At 39.6% G+C, this 27,893-nt stretch overlaps 1 long non-coding RNA gene across 1 annotated transcript in view; it reads right to left on the bottom strand.

The window, feature by feature from the left end:
- The window catches only part of LOC122460366, a 120,215-nt gene extending 92,553 nt beyond the window's left edge, over window positions 1-27,662 (bottom strand). Inside the window, exon 1 of the long non-coding RNA XR_006281629.1 lies at window positions 27,429-27,662. This is a non-coding gene — a long non-coding RNA (uncharacterized LOC122460366). The remainder of the gene's footprint in view (window positions 1-27,428) is intronic.
- Window positions 27,663-27,893: the final 231 nt, after the last annotated feature.

Below are 27,893 nucleotides of genomic sequence, written 5' to 3'. Positions count from 1 at the left end.
TGGGCTACCTTGTGAGTAATCTCCCTATTTTTATAATCATTTAATAAAGAATACATGGTTTTTAAACTATAGTGATTTTATTTCCTTTGCAAGCAAGCTGTGATCGAACAGGGGAGAGCAGGTGGTTTACAGGGAATTAGAGTCAACCAAGGGGGGTTTTCATCAAGGAGAAACAAACAGAAGTGTCACAAGGTACCCTGGCCAGTCACGAAACTGGTTTTCAAAGCTTCTCTGATGCGCAGCACTTCCTGCTGTGCTCTTCTAATCACCCTGGTATCTGGCTGCGCATATTCAGCAGCCAGGTGATTTGCCTCAACCTCCCACCCAGTCATAAATGTCTCCCCCTTACTCTCACAGAGACTGTGGAGCACACAGCAAGCAGCAATAACAATGGGAATAATGATTTCGCTGAGGTCTGAGTGAGTCAGTAAACTGGGATTAAAGTGACCCTTTAAACATCCAAATGCACACTACCACCATTCTGCACTTGCTCAGGCTATAGTTGAACTGTTCCTTACTACTGTCCAGAGTGCCTGTGTACAGCTTCATGAGCCAGGACATTAAGGGGTAGGCTGGGTCCCCAAGGATAACTCTAGGCATTTCAACATCCCCAACAGTTATTTTCTGGTCTGGGGAATAAATCCCTTCCTGCAGCCGTTTAAACAGGCCAAAGTTCCTGAAGACACGAGCGTCATATACCTTTCCAGCCAACCTATGTTGATGTTGGTGAAATGTCCCTTGTGATCCACCAGTGCTTGCAGCACCATTGAAAAGTACACCTTGCAGTTTATGTACTAGCTGCCCTGGTGGTCCAGTCCCAAGATAGGGATATGCGTTCTGTCTCTAGCCCACCACAGTTAGGGAATCCCATTGCAGCAAAGCCAACTACTATGACCTGCACATTTCCCAGAGTCACTACCTTTGATAGCAGCAGCTCAATGATTGCGTTGGCTACTTGCATCACAGCAGTAAATTTGCCCACTCCAAATTGATTCCCGACTGACCGCTAGCTGTCTGGCGTTGCAAGCTTCCACAGGGCTATTGCCATTCACTTGTGAACTGTGAGGGCTGCTCTCATCTTGGTATTCTTGTGCTTCAGGGCAGGGGAAAGCAAGTCACAAAAGTTCCATGAAAGTGCCCTTACGCTCACAAAAGTTTCGGAGCCACTGGGAATCTTCCCAAAGCTGCAACACTATGCGGTCCCACAACTCTGTGCTTGTTTCCACAGCATGAGCCTTCCCCAGTAACACCATGAATTCCAAATTGCAGGGGAATGCGGTTTTAAAGAAATCTGTGTTCAAGTTCTCATCACTGCGCTGCCATTGCCTCCTCACGCTGGTTCTGCATAAACTGCATGATAATGTGCGAGGTGTTTACAATGGTCATAATTGCTGCAGTGAGCTGAACGGGCTCCATGCTTGCCATGCTATGGTTTCTGCTTGGGTAATCAAGGGAAAAGGGCAAGAAATTATTGTCTGCCATTGCTTTCATGGAGGGAGGGTTGACTGACTACATTTACTCCTAACCACCCGCGACAAATTTTTGGCCCCTATCAGGCATTGGAAGCTCAGCCCAGAATTCCAATGGGCAGTGGGATCTGTGGGATAGGTACCCACAGTGCACCACTCGGAATGTCGATGCTTGCCACGATACTGTGGTGCACACCACCGAATTAATGTGCTTCGTGTGGACACATGTACTCGACTTTACACAATCTGTTCCCAAAAATTGACTTCTATAAAATCGGCGTAATTTCGTAGTGTAGACAAGGCCCAAGTATACTTAGGCCCATGATTTCCATTTCTCTGATTACTTTAGATCACAGGTAAACTGACACAAGTTAGCTAAAATTCCAACACCCAATTCTTGTCTTAACCTTATCTGTGAAAATATCCCATTTCAGATAAAGAACGTCCTTGCAGCTTTCATTCTCCATCATCATAGTGTCACATGAACTTGCTAGTTGGCCATTACTAACTTGTCCTATGCCCTGCTGATCAAAGTTCTCCATAGTTTATGACTGTATTTGGAAATCTTTGGCAGAGTTGTCTCATTTCTGGGTTGTTTCCATAACAAATATTTTTGCATGATCTGGTTGTTAGTCTGACTCACAACTCTGTACTAGGAGGCTTGGTGAACTGCCTTTAGTCTGACTCCTACCCTTCAACTTGTCTGGCTTGGGTGGCCCTACCATGCATTCTGTTTGCTTCAGCCTACAAGTTTGTTTGAATTAATGTTTAAATTGTGTTGCATTTGTGAAACAATCTGTAGGCATGAAAATTTAACAAACATCATAGGGGAAAGTTTGGAATAACTAGCTCTTTTAAAGCTATAGGACTGTTGCAGAAACTCTTTATTTACAAAGATACAATTATAATAGGTTTCAGAGTAGCAGCCGTGTTAGTCTGTATTCGCAAAAAGAAAAGGAGTACTTGTGGCACCTTAGAGACTAACAAATTTATTAGAGCATAAGCTTTCGTGAGCTACAGCTCACTTCATCGGATGCATTTGGTGGAAAAAACAGAGGAGAGATTTATATACACACACACAGAGAACATGAAACAATGGGTTTATCATACACACTGTAAAGAGAGTGATCACTTAAGATAAGCCATCACCCACAGCAGGGGGGGGAAAAGGAGGAAAACCTTCCATGGTGACAAGCAGGTAGGCTAATTCCAGCAGTTAACAAGAATATCAGAGGAACAGTGGGGGGTGGGGTGGGGGGGAGAAATACCATGGGGAAATAGTTTTACTTTGTGTAATGACTCATCCATTCCCAGTCTCTATTCAAGCCTAAGTTAATTGTATCCAGTTTGCAAATTAATTCCAATTCAGCAGTCTCTCGTTGGAGTCTGTTTTTGAAGCTTTTTTGTTGAAGTATAGCCACTCTTAGGTCTGTGATCGAGTGACCAGAGAGATTGAAGTGTTCTCCAACTGGTTTTTGAATGTTATAATTCTTGACGTCTGATTTGTGTCCATTCATTCTTTTACGTAGAGACTGTCCAGTTTGGCCAATGTACATGGCAGAGGGGCATTGCTGGCATATGATGGCATATATCACATTGGTAGATGCGCAGGTGAACGAGCCTCTGATAGTGTGGCTGATGTGATTAGGCCCTATGATGGTATCCCCTGAATAGATATGTGGACAGAGTTGGCAACGGGCTTTGTTGCAAGGATAGGTTCCTGGGTTAGTGGTTCTGTTGTGTGGTGTGTGGTTGCTGGTGAGTATTTGCTTCAGATTGGGGGGCTGTCTGTAAGCAAGGACTGGTCTATCTCCCAAGATCTGAGAGAGCGATGGCTCGTCCTTCAGGATAGGTTGTAGATCCTTGATGATGCGTTGGAGAGGTTTTAGTTGGGGGCTGAAGGTGATGGCTAGTGGCGTTCTGTTGTTTTCTTTGTTGGGCCTGTCCTGTAGTAGGTGACTTCTGGGTACTCTTCTGGCTCTGTCAATCTGTTTCTTCACTTCAGCAGGTGGGTATTGTAGTTGTAGGAATGCATGATAGAGATCTTGTAGGTGTTTGTCTCTGTCTGAGGGGTTGGAGCAAATGCGGTTATATCGTAGCGCTTGGCTGTAGACAATGGATCGAGTGGTATGATCTGGATGAAAGCTAGAGGCATGTAGGTAGGAATAGCGGTCAGTAGGTTTCCGATATAGGGTGGTGTTTATGTGACCATCGCTTATTAGCACCGTAGTGTCCAGGAAGTGGATCTCTTGTGTGGACTGGTCCAGGCTGAGGTTGATGGTGGGATGGAAATTGTTGAAATCATGGTGGAATTCCTCAAGAGCTTCTTTTCCATGGGTCCAGATGATGAAGATGTCATCAATGTAGCGCAAGTAGAGTAGGGGCATTAGGGGACGAGAGCTGAGGAAGCGTTGTTCTAAGTCAGCCATAAAAATGTTGGCATACTGTGGGGCCATGCGGGTACCCATCGCAGTGCCGCTGATTTGAAGGTATACATTGTCACCAAATGTGAAATAGTTATGGGTCAGGACAAAGTCACAAAGTTCTGCCACCAGGTTAGCCGTGACAGTATCGGGGATACTGTTCCTGACGGCTTGTAGTCCATCTTTGTGTGGAATGTTGGTGTAGAGGCATCCGATGAAGTGAGCTGTAGCTCACGAAAGCTTATGCTCTAATAAATTTGTTAGTCTCTAAGGTGCCACAAGTACTCCTTTTCTTTTTAATTATAATAGGAGGAGACTGAATGAGACATCACAAACAAAGAAAAATGTTAGGCTATATTGCTATGGAGAATTTGAGAGGTGCTTCTATTCCCTGATAGAATTGAGCCCTTATTTTTGCTTTGCTATTTTTATTCTGTTAAAAGAACAAAAAATGTAAAAAAAATATTCAAGTATACTAGCGAAGACATTGGCTTCAGGTTTCCCCCCCATTTTGTGGCCCTAAAAAGCATGCAAATAATATACAATTTTTCACTAGCATGTTTAACCCCTGATCTTGCCAACGCATGTATATATTGAGTCATGACTGTTCCATTTGAGTCATGGCTGTCCATGTGAACTAGGGAGTGTTCTCACTGAAATGCAGTTGAAAGTTACTTTATCCATGATTTGAGAAGTGGGCTGTATTGTTCCCTTCGAGCAAATGGTAAAAGTGTTATTGTTATATACTGCAAGGAGAGCAGCAATAAAGTAGTTAGGCCTTGTATGTCTAAGATACATAGTTAATAAATATCTTTGGAGAACTGTGCAGAAAATGTTTTTCCATGCTGCAAAACCTTTTTGCCATTTCAAAAGTGTTACCTTTCTGCATCAGGGTGAAACCAAGACCTTGTAAAGTATTTCACAAAAGATAACTACCACAGAATAGCCAATGGCCTGGTGGTTAGTGCCTTCCATTGGCATGTGGGAAACCCAACTGTGAGGCTGCTCTGCTATTTTCCCACCTCCCAAGTGAATGGCCTAGCCACCAGACTATTGGGTATTCAGGGATGCAGTTCCCTCAAGTACTCCTCTTGGAGTTGTTCCACTTTTATAAACAAACATTCATTGGAGGAGAGACTTCCTCTCTCATAGGAGTTCCTAGGTGAGTTCCTTAAACAGCAGGCTACAGAGTCAGTCTCTCTCTCTGGTCCAATATAAAATTATACAGAGTAGAACAGCTCCAACAGAAAAGATTTGGAAAGACCCACCCCATGAGAGCCAATGGTCTGCTGGTTTCAGTACTCATCTGGGATAGAGGAGACCAAGGTTCAAGTCTGTGCTCTGAATAAAGCAGAACAGGGACTTGAACATGGGTCTCCCACATCCTAGATGGGTGCTTTGAGCACCAGTGTATTGACTATAGAACCAGGAGGTGGGGCTGTCTGACCAGAAATTCCATCCTGAACTGAAAAAAATATTCCCAAGGAAAGTTATCAGAACTGGTACATTTCTGTTAAATGTTTCAGTTCTGAGGAATCAACATTTTCCAACACAACATTTAATCCAGAAATTTTGACCCAGCTCTATGGTAATTTGGAACCCAATTGTGTCACTGAAGTTCTCCCTTACTCTTTATGCTATGTGGAGAACAATGACAACACCATCAGCCATAGGGTTCAAGTGCCACATAGGATCCTGTACAGGAGCGAATTTCACCCTATGTGCTGAATTCCTGCATACCTCCACTTGCACAGGCTGCAGCCTTTAAATAACTAAGAATCACAAATACTTTGCTGACAGAGTAGCTTTGCAAAAAGAAAAGGAGTACTTGTGGCACCTTAGAGACTAACAAATTTATTAGAGCATAAGCTTTCGTGAGCTACAGCTCACTTCATCGGATGCATCCAAATGCATGAAGTGAGCTGTAGCTCACGAAAGCTTATGCTCTAATAAATTTGTTAGTCTCTAAGGTGCCACAAGTACTCCTTTTCTTTTTGCGAATACAGACTAACACGGCTGCTACTCTGAAACCTGTCAGAGTAGCTTTGCTATCACAGAGAGCACAACTTATCCTCTATATGTTGTGGGAACACTACACCAGGAGTATGATGTTTATATTTAGGCACCTGTTTGGTTAGCAGAAAGTTATTCCACATGAAGGGAGCTCTGGAAGAAACACTAAGAGGTATATACATATGGATATGTAACCGGGATCATAAATGACTAAACAGAAGAGTTTCAGAGTCTACAAATATTTGAAAGTTATAGTTTGTAGAGAAGTATTGTGGGATTTTCAAAAAAGCTGTACATAGAAGCAATAGGATTGCATTCAGAAGAGGAATATGAAAGTGAATACAGGAAATACTTCCTCAGCATGACAGTGTAAGATGCACTCTCATTCATCAGTTTATGAAGAAATTGGGGAATATTTCCTAAACTAGACTTTAGAGGAAACTTTTTTTTTAAGATAGAGAGATCAAACTACTGTCTTGTTTTCAGTATCTGGAACTGATTACCGATGGAACAAAAAGGGTTATTTGCTGCCTTTTTTTAGAAATAATGTCTGGCAAGAGTGGGACTGTAAAAAGAGTCATGGGAGTTGGCTAAAGAAAACTCTCTCAGCAGATATGCTCTACTCAAGAGCTTTTAGTAGGAGTCTACAGCTATGCTGCATCTACAGTTTCATTCTTTGTGTTATATGTGACCCATCAGATGTTGGTGAATATTTTTTTGAGTGTGGGAAAATGTTTAGTCAGTCAATCCTTTAAAATTTCTGTACTTTGAAATATTAGCAATTAAAGCACTTTGTAGCTTATAAATATTGAAAACAGAATGTTTCCCTTCACCACCACCTTCCTCGCCTTCCCAAGAACTGACACCATAGTCTTTTAGTCTGTGGATAATCCCCTAATGGAACTAATGGAAGACCTATCACTTGGTACTTTTAAAACTGAAATGGAAGACAATTAATAGGGAATGACCTTGCAATAGCAGAGAGATGGAAAGACCTACTGCGGTCTCTCTTGATTCTAGAATGCAGAGGGAAGACAATCTTCAAACTACTCATCCAGTCTCTGGGAGGTCAGAGAGAAAAGCACCCAAAAGCCTTCTACCAGACTTCATAGTACCGTACAACTTTTGTTACACCCTACTCTTCATTAGCTATGTTTTGTGTATTCAGCATTTGAACTTATGTTTAAAAATGAAGACACTAATGGAAATTTTTATTTCAGTTGGACTTAAAAAGGTTTTCCTGAATAAGGATTACATGCTGAGTTAGAGTGTTCCCCCTATAGTTCAATGAAAAATACTAGTAGGATGCATTCTTAGCTTTATTTTAATTCCCCTACCCTATTGGAGCTATTGTATTACTACTAATTTAATTGTGATTGTAAGAGCATCAGAGAATTGTTAACTTTAACTTTCTTCAAATATATTTTACATGCATGAACATGTCCCAGTACTGAATTTTATGCACCCTATTAACGTCATGTGAACATTGCTAGTACAATAGGGGAGCTGAATCATATTAACATCTCTCTTTCTATCTTATTAGAGTCTAAGCAAAATCCACTAATATAATATGAGAACAACCAATGTAGAGAAATTTGCCACAATAAGAATGTTTTGCTGTATTGACAAAAACACTACACACTCATACAAATCCTACCGGCTACTGTACACTGTTGATTCTTATCATATTATTGATAACACTGAACAAATCTCATATTTCTTGCTGGAACAGTCACACACACTGCAAATTGCTCACACTGTTTTTGTTTTTTAAATAGTATCACAGGTAACATTCACTAGTTACTTGCAGATATTTTCTTCCATGTATTAGGCACAAATAGTCTTTCATTTTTCTTCAGGGATACAGATTTTCTTCTCTCTTTTTACAGGAGTATTTACTGTGTTCGGTGCAAGGAAAATCCCACTCTCCACATATTTATTGAAGTTCCTGTATCTTTTTTATACATGTGTAAATCCAAAGCATATCCTACCTTGTTTCATTATTCAAGGGTATGGCCAGAAGAGGAGGGGGAGGCAGCATATTTTCAAGCATCATGTAAGTGTCAGCATCAAGATGATCAAACAGCCTGAGTAAAGTGGATTGCACAAGTGGGATTTTGTTTTTTTTAAACTCTGAATGAAACTTACCCCTACACAGAATACAACCTCAAAACCTATGCACCACTTAAGTCCCACTTATGCCCTCAAATCAGGTATAAAGGGCCATATTCTCAGCTAGGGTAAACTGTCATAGCTTCATTGAATTCAAGATGCCACACCCAACAATTAGCTGTTTTCTGAATGTTTTTTTCTGTTGAAGACACATAAGCAATGTTTGGGAGAGATACTTCAAAATGTGACCATGGGAAACTAGGTTCAACTGCATACAAGTATTTTCAAGCTTTATGGCTTGGAGACCCATGGAAATTGGTTCTACTGAAAAGTGTTGTAAAGTCCCTTCAGATATAACTTGGAAAGTTCTACAGAGCTCTAGACATTAGAGATGACAACTAGCATCCTAATTCAAAATTGCCAAGTCTATTTTTCTTTCATTCTGAGTTTCACTTTTTATAGAGAGAGAGAGAAAAAAAAGAAAGCCATTAGGAACAAGGTATTAGAATCTGAAAGCATTTTCCTCCTAAATAGTTACTATATTTCAGCAATGGCTGTGTCATAACCTTTAGCTAATGTGCAGTAATTATTGAGGTTGCTGAGGCTGTACTACAATTTGAGAACTGTGCCTAGTTCCTTCATGACATAATTCATTGTTGTTTTTCATTAAATTTAAGAAAACTTGTATATTAAAGTAGTATTAAGGATTACTGTATGGTGTGCTGGATGGAATAGCACTCTCAGCTAAACACGACAATGTCATAACTAACTACTGCAAGAGAGGAAAGATTTAGTTGTTTGTCAGTCATAGATGGGTGTTATGGACTTACTACTGCTACCTGAATCCAGAAGCAGTGAGAGAAGCAAAAGGATACCCCAGGCCAGTGTTTCCTCAAACTTTTTGGTATCAGAGTCTGGCTTGCTGCTTTCCTAAACTATGTCAGGGAGATCTCGGGGACTGGTCATTGAGAAATACTGCTCTAGGCTATGAATAATCTTGGTGAAAATTGGTCAACTGTCATTGAAGCATTTGAAAGTTTTACATTTTGTTCCTCTTTCCTGGAGTTCTTTAAACATGCCAATAATTCAGGAGTACAGTTGTGTGGGCCAGACCCTGGTCCACATTTCAATCCCTTTGTTATTCTCCAGAAGCATCTTTGAACATGCAAAAGTAACTTCAATGGCCCACTGTGGATTCCCCCAGCACAAGTGAATCCCCAGCAAAGTGTAGAGCCAGCTCGGTACCATCATCTCTTAGGGGACATCTTGAGGCATTGTAGGTTGGGAGGGAGCATGGCTGGAATGTCTTATGCTCCAAAAATCCTCAGGTCTTATAACAGCCCTAAGAAGATGATTAACAGGGTAAATTAGAGCAAAACCTGAGCCAAGATTGGAAACCAACTTTAGTCATATCCATCTGCCCCACACCTAACCTAGGCAGTTCTGCCAAATGTATCTTGGCTAGACCAAAGGAATGAGCTGAGTATAATTTCAAAGCCTCAGTTTGGTGTTGTTTTCAGGTAGATTATTGTAAATATGTCCAAAGAAGGTGCAATAGTTGGTCCTGGAAAAATGATGGACTAGTTGTAGTTATAAAACAGATTATTTGTCCATGCAAAATAGTATTTGCAGTATTGCAAGAGTGGGTATCGTATTTGCATGGGCGATTACCACAGCTGCATGTGAAAAAAATAGTGTTTATTAGGTGCTGCCATCAAACCCTCAGGAAGTCTGAATCAGTGAGACCATTCCTGTAGTGCTGCTAGGACTCAATTTTATAGGTCAATATATAGATCCAGCTTCAGTAATGTGTTGGTGGAAATTTTTATATATTATATTAAAGGTGTTTTATTGGAAAGACTTGGGATTGTTTTGCAGGACTTCAGATTGTTGTCTGGCACCGAGGGAAAACTAAGTGGTGAAAAATAGGTCAGATATCACAAACATAAGTAGACAGGTCACTCAGTGGGGGATCAGCTCTTTCCAATTTTGAAGAGATTATGTTCAAGGGAACTATTAAGACTACAGTACAATAATTCTTGTTTATCTGTATAGCTGGCTGAGCTTAAGGTTATTTTTCTGCAGACATTACAGTACATTCAGAGGCGCTGGAATTCTGCAGAACGGTCATGCCAATTTACTGTTACCAGTAAATTGTTACCAGGGTAGAGGAAGTTGCTCGTCAGAATCCACCACAGCTAACTAAAGAATTCCATGGAAACTTGGAACATTTATTATAGGTTATATTAAATGCAAACAGTTATGTAATTAAACAGGAGAATGTTTCCATTATAAAGGCTTATAACTGTGGTTGAAAAAAAAATCCTCCCTGACTGGAATTTGAGGTACATACAGCAGCCCTTTCCATGTCTGTGCAATCCAGGCCAGGATTTTTTAGGCAAACCCTGCGTGGTGAAATTAGGCACTACAGGCTCTGCTTAGTCAGTCAGTCAGTCGGTCAATCTGTGTGTCAGAGAACCAGTGAAAATCACTGGATCTTGTCTGAGTTCAGTGGCCTTAGTAAATAATGCTCTTTATATTCATTATAGCAAAGTCCCATCTCTTCTCTACCACCTACAGATAGAATTCGTAGATTGAGGCTTCTTTTTTCAAAATTGGTTGGAACAAAAAAATCAGTTCAGATTTGTTTAAACATAAATAAAAATACCTTTGACAGATTCATTTTTCTTATACCTCAAAAGAAAAAAGAAAAAAATCTATAAAAACAAGTGACAAACTCAGAATCCTTAATGAAGATTGATTTCTATGTCATTTAAGAATGTATCTTTTCAAATAAGAAAGATCTTAATTTTAAAGTGTCAGACTGAACAGTTTAACAATTCAGAAAGGTCCTGAACAAAGCCAATGCAGCACTGAGATCCCACTTACATGAAGCAATCAAAATAGTGTATGAGTGGGAGTTTAGTGGTAAATAGGCCTCATGCAGGAATACTGCACAGGAGGAAACTGGAAACACTTGATAAACTTAAAGTTTAATTGTAATCCATTATACAGTTCTTAATGTGCTTTTATTTTATAATCATCACCACCTGCCCAAGTCTGAGCCCCTCTAAGCAATGGTGAATGGAAACTGGTCAAAGTTGATAGCCATGGTAACAGCACCACTAACTTTGGAAGCAAGTGCTGTAGACTTTCCAACACTCAGAGCCAGTTATGCATCTAACACTTTGAATTCATCAAAGAATGCACACTGAGATCACAATAAGAAATACTGGGTCTCTCCTCATCCGGCTGACATAATGTAACTTTCCTGAAGTTGCGCTAAACCAGAATTAAATAAACAGACCTAAACACAATTAACAGATCCAGTAATAATCAATTGCTAACAATCAGATCCAGTTGCTCTGGGATGGTGCAAATCCCTGTGTGACAGTTGCACAAATACACTCCCACTACTGCCAACCTTGAAGTCATGAGTCAGATCCTCCCAAAATCATGAGATTGGCCCAAAAACCATGTTGTTTTTTAAGAAAAGATAAACACACTAAGTTTGCCAAAACTTTCTTTGGCTACAGTTAAAGGCTGAAGTGTCTTTATTACATTTTCTTTAGGATTGATCTTTTCATTTTTGTGTATTTTAATAGACCTTCTAGTGAACTATGAAAACCTCAGTATGTTCTGATTTAGTGGAAGTATAAGGAAAATCTTAGTATTGTACATGTATTCCAAACTAACTAAAAGTTTCCAAGATGCTTTCAGTGGAACAAAAGCCTTTAGCTCTCTGTTTCTCCTCTTTACACTCTTCACTTGATTTGACTCGAATTGCAGTAACAGGCTGGATTGCTCTTTTCTTTTTAATTTAAATGTAAAATTTGTCACTTAAACTTTTAAGTAACAGTTTGTAGAAACAAGTATTCAAAACCTTTTGCAGTGCTGTAGCCAAGACCTGAAGAAGAGCTCTGTGTAGCTCGAAAGCTAGTCTCTCTCACCAGGCAAGTTGGTCCAGAAAAAGATATTACCTCTCTCGCATTGTCTATTTATAACCTGACACTGGTAGCAGGCTCTAGACCAAAGACCAAATTTATCCCTCACATAAGTGGGCTTGTTTCCCATTGATCTAGACTCACTTCATAAGCTCCATGACAGTCGTTTAGGCAAATTAAATGGTGACAAATTATAGTGGAAGCTACATATCAGGTACTATCTGGTCTTGAAACTGGCATAAGTGGCTGAGTAGTGTAATTTGTACAAATTTGACAGTAACTGCCCAAATGAGTCATTTCTAATGCTGGTACAACATTTTTCATCCCCCACCTGCAACAAAAAATGCCTATGAATTGTGCAAAAATTGTTGTACTGATAGAAGTTTTCAATTTTTTCAGAAAAAAATTGTTTTGAATTGTTGAAAAAATTTGAATTCTTTATAAATGCAAAAAATCATTTTGATTCAAATGGAAAGGAAAAAAAAATGGGTTTGGGTTTTTGAGGCTTGGTATTCCCTACACTTTCTTTTCCTATTTTAATTTGATATTCCTGGGAATATATGGTATGGTGTGTATATACGTTGGGAAGGATTTTTCCTTACATCATCAATACATTACATACTGCTGGAGCGCCCCCTCATGCCTGGGCATGGAATAATAGTGCCTTCTTCTCTAGTGCCCTCTGCCAATGGTTGCTTCGGTCCCACATTGGTCTGCCTCTTTTTGCAACTCAGCCCTCCCAGTCTGGTGACTTTCCACGTAGCTTTTCTTCCAGGTAGCTACTCCCCTCCCCCTTCCCCCCCCCCAGCTTCCCACACATCACTCCTCTACAATATGATAGGTTTCAGAGTAGCAGCCATGTTAGTCTGTATTCGCAAAAAGAAAAGGAGTACTTGTGGCACCTTAGAGACTAACAAATTTATTAGAGCATAAGCTTTCGTGAGCTACAGCTCACTTCATCGGATGCATTTGATGAAGTGAGCTGTAGCTCACGAAAGCTTATGCTCTAATAAATTTGTTAGTCTCTAAGGTGCCACAAGTACTCCTTTTCTTTTTTCTACAATATGATGTTTTCTACCCTCCAGAGCACCTTCTCTGTATAACTCCTCTATGAGAGTAGCAGCCTCAGGGCTTCTCCCAGGAATCCTTTAACCAAATTCAAAATGTAAAAAAACCCCACAAACTCCAAACTGCTATCAGGGTTTTAAATAATCCATAGCCTCATATATGAGGCTTCCTTCCTAGTGGCTGGTAGGGGAATCCAGGCTCACCCTTCACACAGGGGTCTAGTCCAAGGACCCTAGAATGAGATGCCAAGATTTGCTTCATCAGACATCTTCCCACTGTCTCCCTGTACTCCTTAATATTAGTCTTTCTTCAAGCCTTTTCTGCAGCCTCTTATAGGCTGTTTGTTACCATCAAAGCCTCCCAGGGCTGCTCCAGAGATACAGTTCCTGCCCTTGTGTCAGGGTCAGCCACAGAACCTTGCTCCAATCCTCAGTGTTCCAGGTATCTCCCGCCCACTCCCATCTCTTGGCTTCCTCTTCACTCTGCAGGAGTTATCCTGTTCTCGTTGGTCTCTCTACTACCAAGAGAGTGACCACAGAGTTCTTCCCTCTCTCCCTGCAGTCCCTACTTTGCACTTCTCTTGTTTATAGTCACCACAGCTCCTTTGCAAGCTGGGCTTCATCTTTTAATTAAGACTGTCCCAGATGCAGCCAGGTAGTATAACTGGCCTCTCAGACCCACACTGAGCCATGTATTACCTATATGGGATACACACCCCATCACTCCATTTTTCAACCAGTGCCAGTAATTTACATAAAAAAATGAGGAGTCCTTGTGGCACCTTAGAGACTAACAAATTTATTTGGGCATAAGCTTTCGTGGGTTAGAACCCACTTCAAAAGATGCATGGAGTGAAAATACTGGAGCAGGACATACATGAAAGGATGAGGGTTGCTTTACCAGTGTGAGGTCAGTCTAATGAGATAAATCAATTAACAGCAGGATACCAAGGGAGGAAAAATAACTTCTGAAGTGATAAGAGAGTGACCCATTACAGACAGTTGACAAGAAGATGTGAGTAACAGTAGGAAGAAATTAGTATTGGGAAAATTAAGTTTAGGTTTTGTGATGACCCAACCAGTCCCAGTCTCTATTGAGGCCTAATTTGATGGTATCCAGTTTGGAAATTAATTCCAGTTCTGCAGCTTCACATTGGAGTTTGTTTTTGAAGTTTTGTTGTTGAAGAATTGCCACTTTTAGGTCTGTTATTGAGTGACCAGAGAGATTGAAGTGTTCTCCTGGTTTTTGAATGTTATGATTCCTGATGTCAGATTTATGTCCATTTATTCTTTTGCATAGAGACTGTCCAGTTTGGCCAATGTACGTGGCAGAGGGGCATTGCTGACACATGATGGCATATATTGCATTGGTAGATGTGCAGGTGAATGAGCCCTTGATGGTGTGGCTGATGTGGTTAGGTCCTGTGATGGTGTCCCCTGAATAGATATGTGGGCAGAGTTGGCACCGGGATTTGTAGCAGGGTTTGGTTCCTGAATTGGTGTTTTTGTTGTGTGATGTATTTGCTTTAGGGTGGGGGGCTGTCTATAAGTGAGGACTGGCCTGTCTCTCAAGATCTGTGAGAGTGATGGGTCGTCCTTCAGGATATGTTGTAGATCCTTGATGATGGGCTGGAGAGGTTTTAGTTGGTAGGTGACAGCTAGTGGCATTCTGTTACTTTCTTTGTTGGGCCTGTCTTGTAGTAGGTGACTTCTTGGTACCCTTCTGGCTCTGTCAATCTGTTTCTTCACTTTACCAGGTGGGTATAGCAGTTTTAAAAACACTTGATAGAGATTCTGTCTCTGTCTCTGTCTGAGGAATCAGAGCAAATGCAGTTGTATCTTAGAGCTTGGCTGTAGACAATGGCTCGTGTGGTGTGGTCTGGATAAAAGCTGGAGGCATGTAGGTAAGTATAGCATCAGTAGGTTTCCGGTATAGGGTGGTGTTTATGTGACTATTGCTTATTAGCAGTGTAGTGTCTAGGAAGTGGACCTCTTGTGTGGACTGGTCCAGGCTGAGGTTAATGGTAGGTTGAGGCACAAAAGTATGTAGCAAGAAAAGCAACTAAGTGGATGCTGTACATTGCATCCATCCCATATACCCTTAGGGAACACTAAATCACTGTAGGTTTTACATCCAGCCAATGGCACACCAGTCCGAGTTGCACCGCTGTGCCACTTACACCCACTTTCTGACCAGCTTATTCCAAACCCATAATTTACAGCAACACTTATGTCACTAGTGAATCTGGGCCATTTCAAGTAGAGTTTTATCTGCTTTTCTAGAGCCTGATCAGTTCTAAAGCCTCTATCTACACACTAGAATGAAGATGGCTGAGGGAGAGTGAAAGACATGTTTGTTGGAGAGGTATACACATCTCATACTATTTTATAAAATTTTGTTCAACCTATTTAATAATACACTATCCCACAATAGCCACCTGAGGCAGAAGCCTGCGACAGTTATTTAGAGAATTCAAGTAAACAAATTATTCACTTAATTACTTTGTTTTACCCTTTTCCCATATGTTTAGAGGGGAAAAAATGGTAACACAAATGCCATGTCTACTCAGTCCATCACTTAGAGAAATCTGAACATGATGGCTACAGAACAAATATGAAAATATTGCACTCAAATATTAGATTTGATAAATAGCCAAAATTCTTCAAGGTACTCGACTACCATACAGTCTCTAACCACAAAAGAATGTGCGTTTAAATTACTTTAGTCACACTTGAAAATTCCGTCTTACAGCCAGAGTCTATCCCATAATATGTATCTTGAAATTGAGATAATCTCTCTCTCCCCCCTTAAAATAAATATATAAAATGAGAGTTCACTTCTCATTCTAAACCCACTCACTGCTGGAGTTACCCTTAAAATGTCGTCATTATTATCTTCCTAAGCCATCTGTTTACAATTGAAAATTGTATTATTCCCCAGGAAATATTACAAAAGTTCAAGGATGATCCAGTTTCAAAGGACAAATTTGCACCTTAAAAATAAAAGACAGGGATACACCTGAACTCCTAAGACTTCCAGTATTATCAACAGCAATATTCACCAACTTGATTACAGTATAATGTTGCTGCAGGCAGGCAATCAACCATGAGATTTCTTGAGCAACTCATGAGGTCATAGTCTATGTCTCTTTGTGAAAAAATAATATAAACAATACTTACTTGCAAATGTGTCTTGACTCTTTCAGGATGTTTAAATAGCAATGAATGTTTAACAATCATATTTTTTGAGACTTGGGAAAAGAATCTTTAAATGAACTCTTAGATTTGCTTAAGTGTTCTCTTAATGCAGATGTGGGCAAACTTTTTAGCCTGCGGGCCACATTTGGATATGGAAATTGTATGGCGGGCCAGGAATGCCTGGTGGGGGAGGGAGACTCTATGGAGTGTAGCATGGAGGGGGGGGCTCTATAAGGAATTGTCATAAATATAAAGGGAAGGGTAAACACCTTTAAAATCCCTTCTGGCCAGAGGAAAAACCCTTTCACTGTGAAGGGTTAAGAAGCTAAGATAACCTCGCTGGCATCTGACCAAAATGACCAATGAGGAGACAAGATACTTTCAAAGCTGGAGGGGGGGACAAACGTTCTCTCTGTCTGTGTGATGCTTTTGCCGGGAACAGAAAAGGAATGGAGTCTTAGAACTTAATAAGTAATCTAGCTAGATATGCATTAGATTCTGTTTTGTTTAAATGGCTGAGAAAATAAGTTGTGCTGCATGGAATGTATATTTCTGTTTTTGTGTCTTTTTGTAACTTAAGGTTTTGCCTAGAGGGATTCTCTATGTTTTGAATCTGATTACCCTGTAAGGTATTTACCATCCTGATTTTACAGAGGTGATTCTTTTACTTTTTCTTTAATTAAAATTCTTCTTTTAAGAACCTGATTGCTTTTTTCATTGTTCTTAAGATCCAAGGGTTGGGGTCTGTGTTCACCTATGCAAATTGGTGAGGATTTTTATCAAGCCTTCTCCAGGAAAGGGGATGTAGGGTTTGGGGAGGATTTTAGGGGGGGAAGATGTTTCCAAGTGGGCTCTTTCACTATTATATATCTGTTAGATGCTTGGTGGTGGCAGCAATAAAGTCCAAGGACAAAAGGTAAAATAGTTTGTACCTTGGGGAAGTTTTAACCTAAGCTGGTAGAAATAAGCTTAGGGGGTTTTCATGCAGGTCCCCACATCTGTACCCTAGAGTTCAGAGTGGGGAAGGAACCTTGGCAGGGATTTTACTGAGGTGGGGGGAGGGGAGGACTCATGGGGTGTGGTGTATGGGGGGGCTCTACAGAGGTGGTACTGGGGACTCCTAGGGACCCTGCTGGCAGTGACACCAAGGTGGCCGTACTTTGCACTGCCACAGGCAAAGATGCCTTTGCTGAGACGGGTGCAACCCCTGGGTGGTTTTGAGGATCTTAAGGGCGGGGCCATAGGAGACTGGGAGGGGAATGGTCATGCTGCCGTGTACGGAAGGGGGACTACCATGTAAAGGTGGGGTTCCAATCCCATAACCAGCAGCAAAGTCCCACCTATGCAGTGTGCCTCTGCGTGCTGGAAGATGGTGCTCATCAAGGAAATTGTGAGTTGGGGGCTGGGGAGTCCCGGGCAGGTGAAGCGGGAAAGCCTCCGACCCTGCTCCCTGCCTGGAGCACCAGAGCAGGGCAAGCCCCTGACACCGCTCCCCGGCGTGAGCTCAAGGGCCAGATAAAAACGTCTGACAGGCTGGAAGCAGCCCGCGGACCATAGTTTGCCCACCCCTGTCTTAATGGAATCTTAATCAGACAAATTGTAACACAAACTATTACTCAGAATTATTTTCTTTGAGTATTGTATATGGGGTCCCCCCCACGAGTACTGTATATGGAGTTCCCATTTCCCATTTCAATGACCAGTGAATGTATGTTATACTATCGTTGTGATCATCTAGATATTTAGTATAGGACTGTTCTCCTGAAGCAGACAGCTCATTTGAATAGAACTAGGGGTATTTCGGACTCATTTGTCTAGTAAATAAAAATACAGATCATCCCCTTCTCTTGCAATCTGATAAAAATTGTCTCATTAATATTATAAATTAAACAGCTGAAATCCATCTCTAATATGGGGAAAAGCAGTAAACTGTGTATTGATTTTCTGTTTATCCGACCCAGTAGACTTTTAAAATGTCAAATGTTAGATTACAAGAATAAACCATGAATGAAAAAAATCAAGAGTCTAGTTGAAACACACTCAATATTTTAAATGAATCATACGTTATATATTTCATCTTTTCAGCTGCAACCTTGACAAAATTACAAGTTTGGTCAGCCTGAAAAGCATAAGCATTTTAGTTTTTCATTTTCCATCTTATTGGTATAAAATGATTTCTGTGACTACTCAAAAATTGAGAGAGTGGGGGAGACTCCATGCAGTTGGTTTTGGATTAAGGATCCATTCTTGAAAACATAAATAGACCCTTTGATTTCAAAAGTGACTACTTGCAATAACCACTTCAGATGCTAGTACTAGATGGTTTTTGCAGGATTAGGTCTTATGTGAATAACTATAACTATATTAAAATATTCAAAATTAGTAATTCCTTCATCTGTTACCTGATAGCAAAATGAAGTACAATAGAACCTCAGAGTTATGGACACCTTGGGAATGGAGATAGTCTGTAACTCTGAAATATTTGTAACTCTGAACAAAGCACAGTTCGGGCTCCAGATCCGGTAGTTGACACTTCAGGCCAGGCTTCTGCAGCAGCTGAGCTCTCTCCTCAGTTCCAGCAGGCAGCTTCTTTCCCTGGTCAGATTGCAGGTTCGTCCCCTTCCCAGCTGTGTGTGTGTAAACAGTGCCCCCTCTCTCCCGGGGAGGGGGAGGAAAGAGGGGGAAAGCGACACATAACCCAGTGCTGCTCCTGATTTTCTGGCTCCTGCTGCCCTAGGTCTGGTAACCCTCAGCCCTCTTATTGTAGCTGTAAGTGGGTGACCCATGCATGGAGCTGGGATGAGGACAGGCAGCCCAGATGTGCCTCCCTTTAGAATGCAATACAGGCACAGTACAGTATTTGCTTCCTCCCCCCTCCCCCCGATGATATCTGATTGGTTACTTCTAGTTTCACATGATGTCCGGTTGACTGGTCAGTCCGTAACTCTGGTGTTCATATCTTTGAGGTTCTACTATATGCACATTCTTTATCAACTGGCGATACAAGGCCCCAAGAAGCCAAAGACTGCTATGAGCCCCAACCACAAAAATTCATCCCTAAGCCAAAGATTCCAAGCACTCCTTTCATTGTGTGAAGAATTGTAATTGAATTAAAGATATTTTTATTCTGTATGTGAACTCAGACACCCTCCCACTATAATTCACTGCCTCTCACAGGCTACTCCCCCTCTTGATTCTGTGCATGAAAAGGGGTTAAACAATAGGTTGTTACCACAAAGGACTTTTGTTCAAAAACAGTTACAGTAATGAAGTCCAAATAACTTAAAAAAAAAATTGTAATAGATAACCGACTAGTCAGCCCTGGCTAAAGCAAAGCCCAGCTGCGGGGAGAGAAGGGGGAGGAGGAGGAAGAGAAAGAGGCTACTCTTGGTTTGTTGGGAAAATTTTCTTCCTTACCCAAAATTGCAATCAGCTTCTTCTAGGAGCATGCATGGATGCATTACAGAAACCTGGACAACTGACAACTTCAGTTTAACAGAATGAGTTAAATAGGATCTATAGGGCACAGACCATCTTTTTTGTTTGTGTACACACGTGTAATGTGCCTAGCAGAATCAATCCTCGAACCCTAATTGGGGCCTTTAAGTGTTACCATAGAATAAACAAATGTTATAAACCCAATTAAAAGTAAGGGTGAGAAAGCTCAACTGTTATAAGGAGGGCAAATGCCTTTCATGTAGGTCTGGTTGAAATGTTTCATTAAAATGTCTTTGTTTTTGACAAAAAAATAGCTTTTTGAATTATATCAACATTTTCACTTTTTTTTCTATTTTGTAATTAATCAATGTAAAATTCAAATTGAAACAATTTTGTCTGGTTTTCTGATTTATTTTTTTCCTTCCTTCCCTTTCCCACTTTTCCCAGTTTGGTTTCTCTTCATTTGAGATTTTTCATTGAAAATAGTTTCCACATTTTTTTTTAACTAGCCCTACCTCTTCTGGCAAATGACCAATTTGCTACCCACATATAGGGAATGAAGATCATTCTACTAACCAATAGGGGCATTCTCCTACTATCCCACCTCTTGCATTCCTGTGGTTACATTCACTGTACTTTTGTGATTTTCATGTGCACATCACACCTATTGTTTACCATGTTCTATTATAATTTTATGTACAGTATTGTATCCAGCTCACTGGTATTGTACTTAGCAGTATGTATTATCCTGAGTGAGCCAATATTTTTACCCCAGCACACCATGAACGGACAGAAAGGTATACATCCATGTCTCTGTTACTCATACATACTAATGCTGAAACATTACTAAAATGAAAAGCTAAGTAGCTATTCACATACATTGATATGAACCAACCGTTGTTCCAGTTTCATATTTGCCATCACCTAGCAAATGTAAGCCCTGTATTTTGGCTGAAGTACAATAACTAGGCCTGAGATCATTTATGTAGGAACAACCTGTGAGATGGCAAGAAACATCATAGGGTACCTTGTCTTTGAGTAGTGTCCACTGGATTCTTTATTCAGGGGGAGAGGTAAGAGAAGGATTTGCTGCTGCTCTCATCCAATGAACTGGAGAGGTGGCAGCCCTAAAAACCATTTGTTTCCTTAAGATCAGCATGTATCTTTCTGTGCTCCCCAGCTCCCTGGCATCATAGCTCCATTTCTTCTGAAGGCAGTAGAGTTTTTTCTAACCAACAGCTCAATGAGAATTTCAAAATATGGCCCAAGCAGAATAGAATCTACATTGTATTTGTCCTTTTGAGGGAAAAAATATTTCAATAAGGCTAAGAATTAACAAATAATGCATGGGGAATTTGTAAATCTATTATTTCTTGTTGAATGTCTGTAACTCCTGCTAATATGAGAGAGATATGTGTATACCAAAAAATCCCATACACGCCTAAGCCTACCCTTTGAAAATCTGATGCCTAATCAGCCAAGAAACTACTAATTTGTAATTTCAGGGAAATAAAATTAGCATAAGATCCCCTGAAATTGGATCCACAGTTCAAAAAGCTATTGAGCATAGCAATAAAGTCACCATTTCCTTTCTTTCCTTCACTTTTGAAAATATACACTTATCTCCTAAATAATCATGAACATTTAAAAAGAATTAAATCTAAAATGGATAAAAGGTGAACATATTTACAAATAATAAGCAATTCCAAACATTGAGTTGATCTTAAGTGGATCAGAAAATTGTCATACTGTAATAAACTGAAGGTGCTGGCAATATTTTATTAAGTCCTAAATATGACATTCCTTGACATTGTAGTACATAAAGAAATTTACTGTGGATATCATTTCTCTTTTCTGACTCCATTGTATCTTCCTTGAAATTTACATCTATATCTTCTTCTTTCATGGAAATAATATATCTTGCCTGCTGGACTACCCTGAAAAGATTGTATTTATCATATGGCAGAGGTTCTCTCTCTTTTTCCCCACTCTGCAGACTACTTCTTAAGAGATGGCTAGACAGGGCTATGATAGAGGTTGATGAAATCATGAAAGGTGTAGAGAAAGTGTTATTTACCCCTTCACGTAACACAAGAAACAGGGGTCACCCAAGGAAATTAACAGGCAGCAGGTTTAAAATAAACAAAAGGAGGTACTACTTCACACAACTCTCAGTCAACTAAACTTTGACCAACTCAAATGTTCAGTAAGTATTGCACCCTGTTTGCTTAAAAATGCACACACACACACACACACACACATGCTGATATTCCTATCCTATACCCCTTTTACCTGGCTTTATTTGCCTGACCCTCTGTGGGCAAATCTGCAGAGGGCAACATAACTGAAACACAAAGCCTGAATGTTGAAACAAATGAAAATTCAGAGTTCAGTTCCACACAGATCCCAGCTGGTGGCCTAGGTGAATTGGTGGGAAGATATAAAACTTCAAGCATCCACCCATCATAATATTTATTTATGAATTTAGAATTTCCAAAGTATTTAGTACTCACATAGCCAACTTTTTCCCTATTTTCATGCTCCTCTGCACTTCTCAGAAAGAGATGGAAGTGCTTAAAGCACCATGATAAAAAATGTCCTTGAAGTATTTTCAGCCAGGAACAGAAGTAGAATTGCCAGAAATCTTGTGTGAAAGGCTCTGTTATTAGATTTCCCACAAAATATGTTTTGATAATTCAGAAAATCTTTGAGAAACATCTGAAACATGGATACTATTTCAACAAGTTCCAAACACTGGAACTTTTGAGGATTTTCCTTCTCTAGAGAAAACTCATAAAAATGCTAACAAGCAGTAAGTTTACATTTGAACATCCTGTGGTCTTTTCTATCTAGTTCCATGCTGGAAAATAATACCTAACCTGTTCATTACTGAGTTAGCCTAGAAGATGATAGAGTAGTATTATGGCTTCAAACTTCATTTTCATGGCTTTCTCCTCAACCCATCATCACTTATTAGGAGTTCCTATTCTGCTACAGTAATGGTGTAATATCAAGTGTAGCGGTACAGCAGAGCTAGACATATGAAAAGGCAACAGGAAATTGCTAAGTAAAAATGTAACATTTTAAAGTTGAACTTAACAGGGAATCTTACTGTGCATTAAAACTATTTATGCAGGGCTGGACTTGAATTTTAGATATTTGTAATTAATCTTGGACTGCTGGTCCTAAATAGTTGGCTATGGATGTAACATATTGTATGCATTTATTATATTATATCTGCTGATATACACATGCCCACACATATATGTGGAAGTTATATCCATGTGATAAGAGTTAAAACTGTGATCAATTGTATTTATCATTCATGTTTGTTTGACCTGCCCGATGTTCATTAATCCATCTATGCTTGGACTATGATGATATTCCAAAAGTCAAAACAGCTTCAAAAGACCTGATACATTTTAAAATCTACCAGTCACAACATTTGCTTTGCCTTATTTCCTCACCAGAGGCAGAAATCCATTTTCTCCTCCAGGAAAATTAAATTGCACTAAGGCACAGAACAGATATTATCAATCTTGGACTAGTGACATTGATAAGGTCCAATACCTTGTGAAACTACAAGGCCAGAAATGGGAGTACTATTAGAAGACAGAGATTCCATGATGTATTTGAGTACTCTAACCAGCAGGTTACAGGCATTGTGGTGTCTCTCAACCTCTCCTGTCATAGTTCCACTTTGTATGAAACACTAAATATACATCAACAAAAGAGAGAGAGGGAAAATGACTTTATAGTTCAGTTATTAGTACACTCACATGGAAGACCTCGGTTCAAATCCAGCAGAGCAGCAATTCAAACTTAGGTCTTCCCCATCCCCGGAGAGTATTCTAACCACTGGGCTATTGTGCAAGTGAGTGTGCTCTGAGACAGCCTACCAGATCAGGCCATGCCAGCAAGATAGGTATGAGAACACCTAGTTTGTTAACCCTGCTGGGGCTTAGGTGACAAGCAGCTTGGAGGTCTCAAGATTTACATGGCTTTATGTATGCCCACCAGCAGAAGCATAAACAGGTAGGGGACTTTACCAGTGGAAACAGAGGTGCTACAAGATTAGATAGCAGCTGAGCAGAGGTTTAGAAGATCTCAGTGGCACCTAAATGTTAGATCCACAAAGAGAAGAAGGCACCTAAGTCTAACTCTTAAAAACTTAAGTAATTTTTGAAAATGAGACAGGCTCCTAAGTCACTTAGGTGCTTTTACATTTTTTTTTAATTATCCATGATAACTAAGGCATTGGGCTCTACAGGCAGAAGGATATGAAAGCACAGTACCATCAGCTTTTCAAAATGATCTCAAACATTTCTAAAATAGCTTTTCTGTAACATGTGTGGCATATACAAAGTACATATTATTAGGGCAGAAGTTAATATCTATAAGGGTTAGAAGAAACTTTTACTTATAGGAAAGTTATAATACCCTTCTGCGGGGTTTCTTGCACAGTCCTTTAAAATGGATGGATCATTGGTCTGATTTTGCATGCCAATTAATAACAATTAATTCCTGTATGTAACATGGTATTTGACACTATTTTGGGATGAAAAAACAGAGAAGTATGGCTGGCCAAATTTTGCCTGAATTCAATGGCAAAATGTGCACACATACTGCAACATAACAGTATTTGCATGAGCAAATCCAAAGTATGTACACTCAACAGGTAGGTGCTGATTTACCTGGACACAACATAGGTTCCTCATCTGAAAGTTATTATGATGATGCCACTTCAGGGATCCAAATGTGCATTACAGCCCTACTGTCTAAACATTGTACAAAACAGAAGTCATATTAGATACTCCCTGTGTTAGAGCAGTCAGAATCTAGGGTTTAGACAATACACCACAGATGAAGTAACAGAAAAATATGTGAGAGAGGGAGCACAAGGTAACTGTAGAGAGAAATGCATATTCACAGTTACAATGGTCTCGGTCACAGGAAGTCAAAAGATTAAGCAATGCCAGACAACAGTGTCCATATACAGTACCTGCTAGTTACAAGAGACTATGATTGTGACATAAAAAGGTCCTTGGCAGTCAGTTATGTCATCATAAACATGAACAGAACAACAGAAGTGGCCACGAAGGATGAGTAATATCTGCCTCTGTAGACTATATAGGAATTAGTATTGAGTAGATATTGAAAATAATAATAGAAAAATGAATGGATTTCCATTTGTGTTGTTTTTCCATTACCTTTTTGACTGAATGGGAAAAGCATCTTTAAATCCCCATAAATATTGATAGTCCACATGCATCCTTTGACTAAGAATTTTGATCCCTGCAATAAACCTCATTTTTAATTAGAGATTCTTTTGCAATGCTTCTTCGCTGCCTGAAGCTATGTCCAAGTTTACCAAGTACAATTTTGTTCTGCTTTGACAGCTCTGTATTATAATTATACAAGACTCACACTAAAATACTTGCTAATATAAATCTCCTTTTTTTGAACTGTAATCTTGGAAAAAAGACTTAGTAAAATAAACGCAGACGCTTATAAAAACCATACTGCAGTATTAGGCGTCTATACTGTTTCTTAGTCTCTAGAGTGGAGATTTATCTCACAACTTCTGCTTTAATAAATAGAAAATGTGTTGCTAAATTCCATGCACTACTTTGAAAATGTCAACCTTTACGTCTATAAAATCTAGGACTCCATCTCCAAATGTGAGTTTACACTCAATATAGTGGTATCCCCATTATTAATTATTCTAGGTATGAAAATATGATTCCTCTGAAAGCCTAAAATTTCCATTATCAATTCTGTGATTTTCCTTTTCAAACTAATTGCTATACTGAAGCAATGTTGAATATAACACAGAAGCATGAAAAGTGAATTGAGCAAGCAGCATTGCTGATATAACTCGACAGATTTCTGATCATTCCATTTTAGAACAGTCCCTGATAAGAACCAAGTGACATTGAGCTAAATTCTGGTTACTGTTGTTTCCTTTGAAATAAAATATACTTTTATTCTGTGTAAATAGAAGTATCCGAATCTGCCCTCTTGTGATTCCATCCTATTCTACTGTAGTCAAAGCAGAAAGACACACATGTTAAACCAGGTAGCACTTATTCAGTAGTTGCATGTGTCACTATGTAACATACTTTACTTTTTTTGAATCAAAGAGAAGAACTGTTATTGGATGCAAATAGAGCTGCTTTCTCCTTCTATTGATGGCAACGTAAATAAGTATGGAGGATAAAAGCGGAAGAAAAATCTGATAATTATATAAAACTAGCTTTGAGACTGATATAGTTATAATAGCTTATATTTTACATACATATTTGAATCAATGCAGTACAGTATAGTGAGTTTCAGTGGAAGGTTTCCTTCGTACAATCTCAATTTATATAGAGACAGACAAATGGTACAAATACAATAAAATTGCACAACCTTTTTCACAGGTGACAGCATCACATGTTCTGACTCTGCTTTCTATTTATTTTATGACATGCCTGTAACTCTATATGGAAAGTTTCTCATTACAGCCTAAGCTGAAACTGTAACCTTGCAGGAACATTTTATACTCTACCACAGTTCTTTGTCTAGACAATGTTTTCTTTAAAGCCTTTGAAATAGAGCCAACAATTAAATCATTTTTACAGGACATGCATGCTGTATATATACTACAACTTTCTGGCAGACCAATAAAAAAATAAAGTCAATTAGTAACCCCAATAACTGTGCATTGACCTTTAGATGCCACAAACCTGGTGAGGGACAATACCCTATATCAGTAATGATGTAATCACTAACATGATTACTCAGCAAATCAAAATTCACTAAATGACTGATTTTTGTTATTTAAATTGTGAAAAGCCATGCCTACTTAAGCACCCTAACTCAAAAGCCACAAAATAATTATTTTGGTAAATTGGCTAACGGGGTGAATTAGGGGACACAGACAAGATCTGTGTGTAGATAGTTGATTTTTTTCACTGTCAGCTTTAAGGATCAATAGAGAAAGGCATACAACATATTATTAACACCTATTGAGCAATATAAACAGAATAAAAATACCCTAACTTTTTTTTTCAGAACTACATTTTCCCATCATTTACTGTGCCTCCTGCAACCATGTGATTTTGAAATGTGTTGCATATCGGGGGGTGGGGGAGAAAAGGAGAAATAGCACTATTTGTTCTATGGTAAGGAAAATCTCTGGAATGGGAGCTCTCTGTTGTATTTAGTGATGGACTGAATGGCCCTCCAAGTCACAGATTTTCACTCTTGCCCCTTTTGACCAGGAGAAAGCTACAGAAGCATGATGGCATTTAGGAAATTCATAACATTTTCTTGATATATCAATTCTTTATTCACATCCTAAATGGAGGATTTTTTTCAAACTTCACATTTTTACAGGATTTTCTTATTTATTTTTAAATATCAAACAAGCTGTCTCTCATCTTTCCTTCAGTGCTATGGGAAGAGGGGAACTCCAACCATGCTGCATTTTGGTGTTTCACACTCACGCCTTGAATTCATGGCAACAATACTGCTCTCCAAAGTCACCTGGCTTCCGAAGCCTATTTCCTCTCCCTCTACTTCTCTCTTTGGGACAGAGTGGTTGTAAAACCTTTAAAAAGGGCACAGACCGACACAGTCTTTAAACCCCTTTTGTAGTCATAGCCAACCAAAAACATTTAAAAGGCAGCAAAAATCAGTCTCAAAACACTTAGGGCCCTGAATTTCAAAAATAATTAGTGACATTGGGAGTTTCCATTTGTAAGTACTCACTTAAGATACCTTAATAGACCTTGATTTTTTCAGAAAGTGGAAGGATGGGTATGTGTCTTAGTTGAACACTCAGAATCACTAGGCATTGCTGGAAATCTCTAGTCTAAATAACAAAGCCTTATACTGACTTTAATAGAGTTACCTTCTTGCAAAGCAAAGCTTTTCTTATCCAGTTCCCCAGCCACTCCCAATTCCATACTCTTAGCTTACATTTACTCCAATGTGCTTAAAGCTGTCTTCCCAGGGAGGCTAATGATCTTCAGCTGTTTTGTAGTCTTGCTGGTTAACCCTTATCTTCCCACACAGAACTGTGTCAGAAGCATCAGGGAAAAAATCCTAGCTGGCCTCCATTGAAATCAGTTTTTCTAGCCTAGTTTTTCTAGCCTAGTCTTTGTCCTGTCCCTCCTAGGACCAGTTGGCTAATACACTTTATAACACATATTGGCAGATAATAAAATGTACACTCTTCTAATC

The sequence above is a fragment of the Dermochelys coriacea genome, chromosome 5 (genome assembly GCF_009764565.3).
Source record: "Dermochelys coriacea isolate rDerCor1 chromosome 5, rDerCor1.pri.v4, whole genome shotgun sequence".
NCBI classification, from domain to species: Eukaryota; Metazoa; Chordata; order Testudines; family Dermochelyidae; genus Dermochelys; species Dermochelys coriacea.
This window is presented reverse-complemented; position numbering and strand designations above follow the sequence as displayed.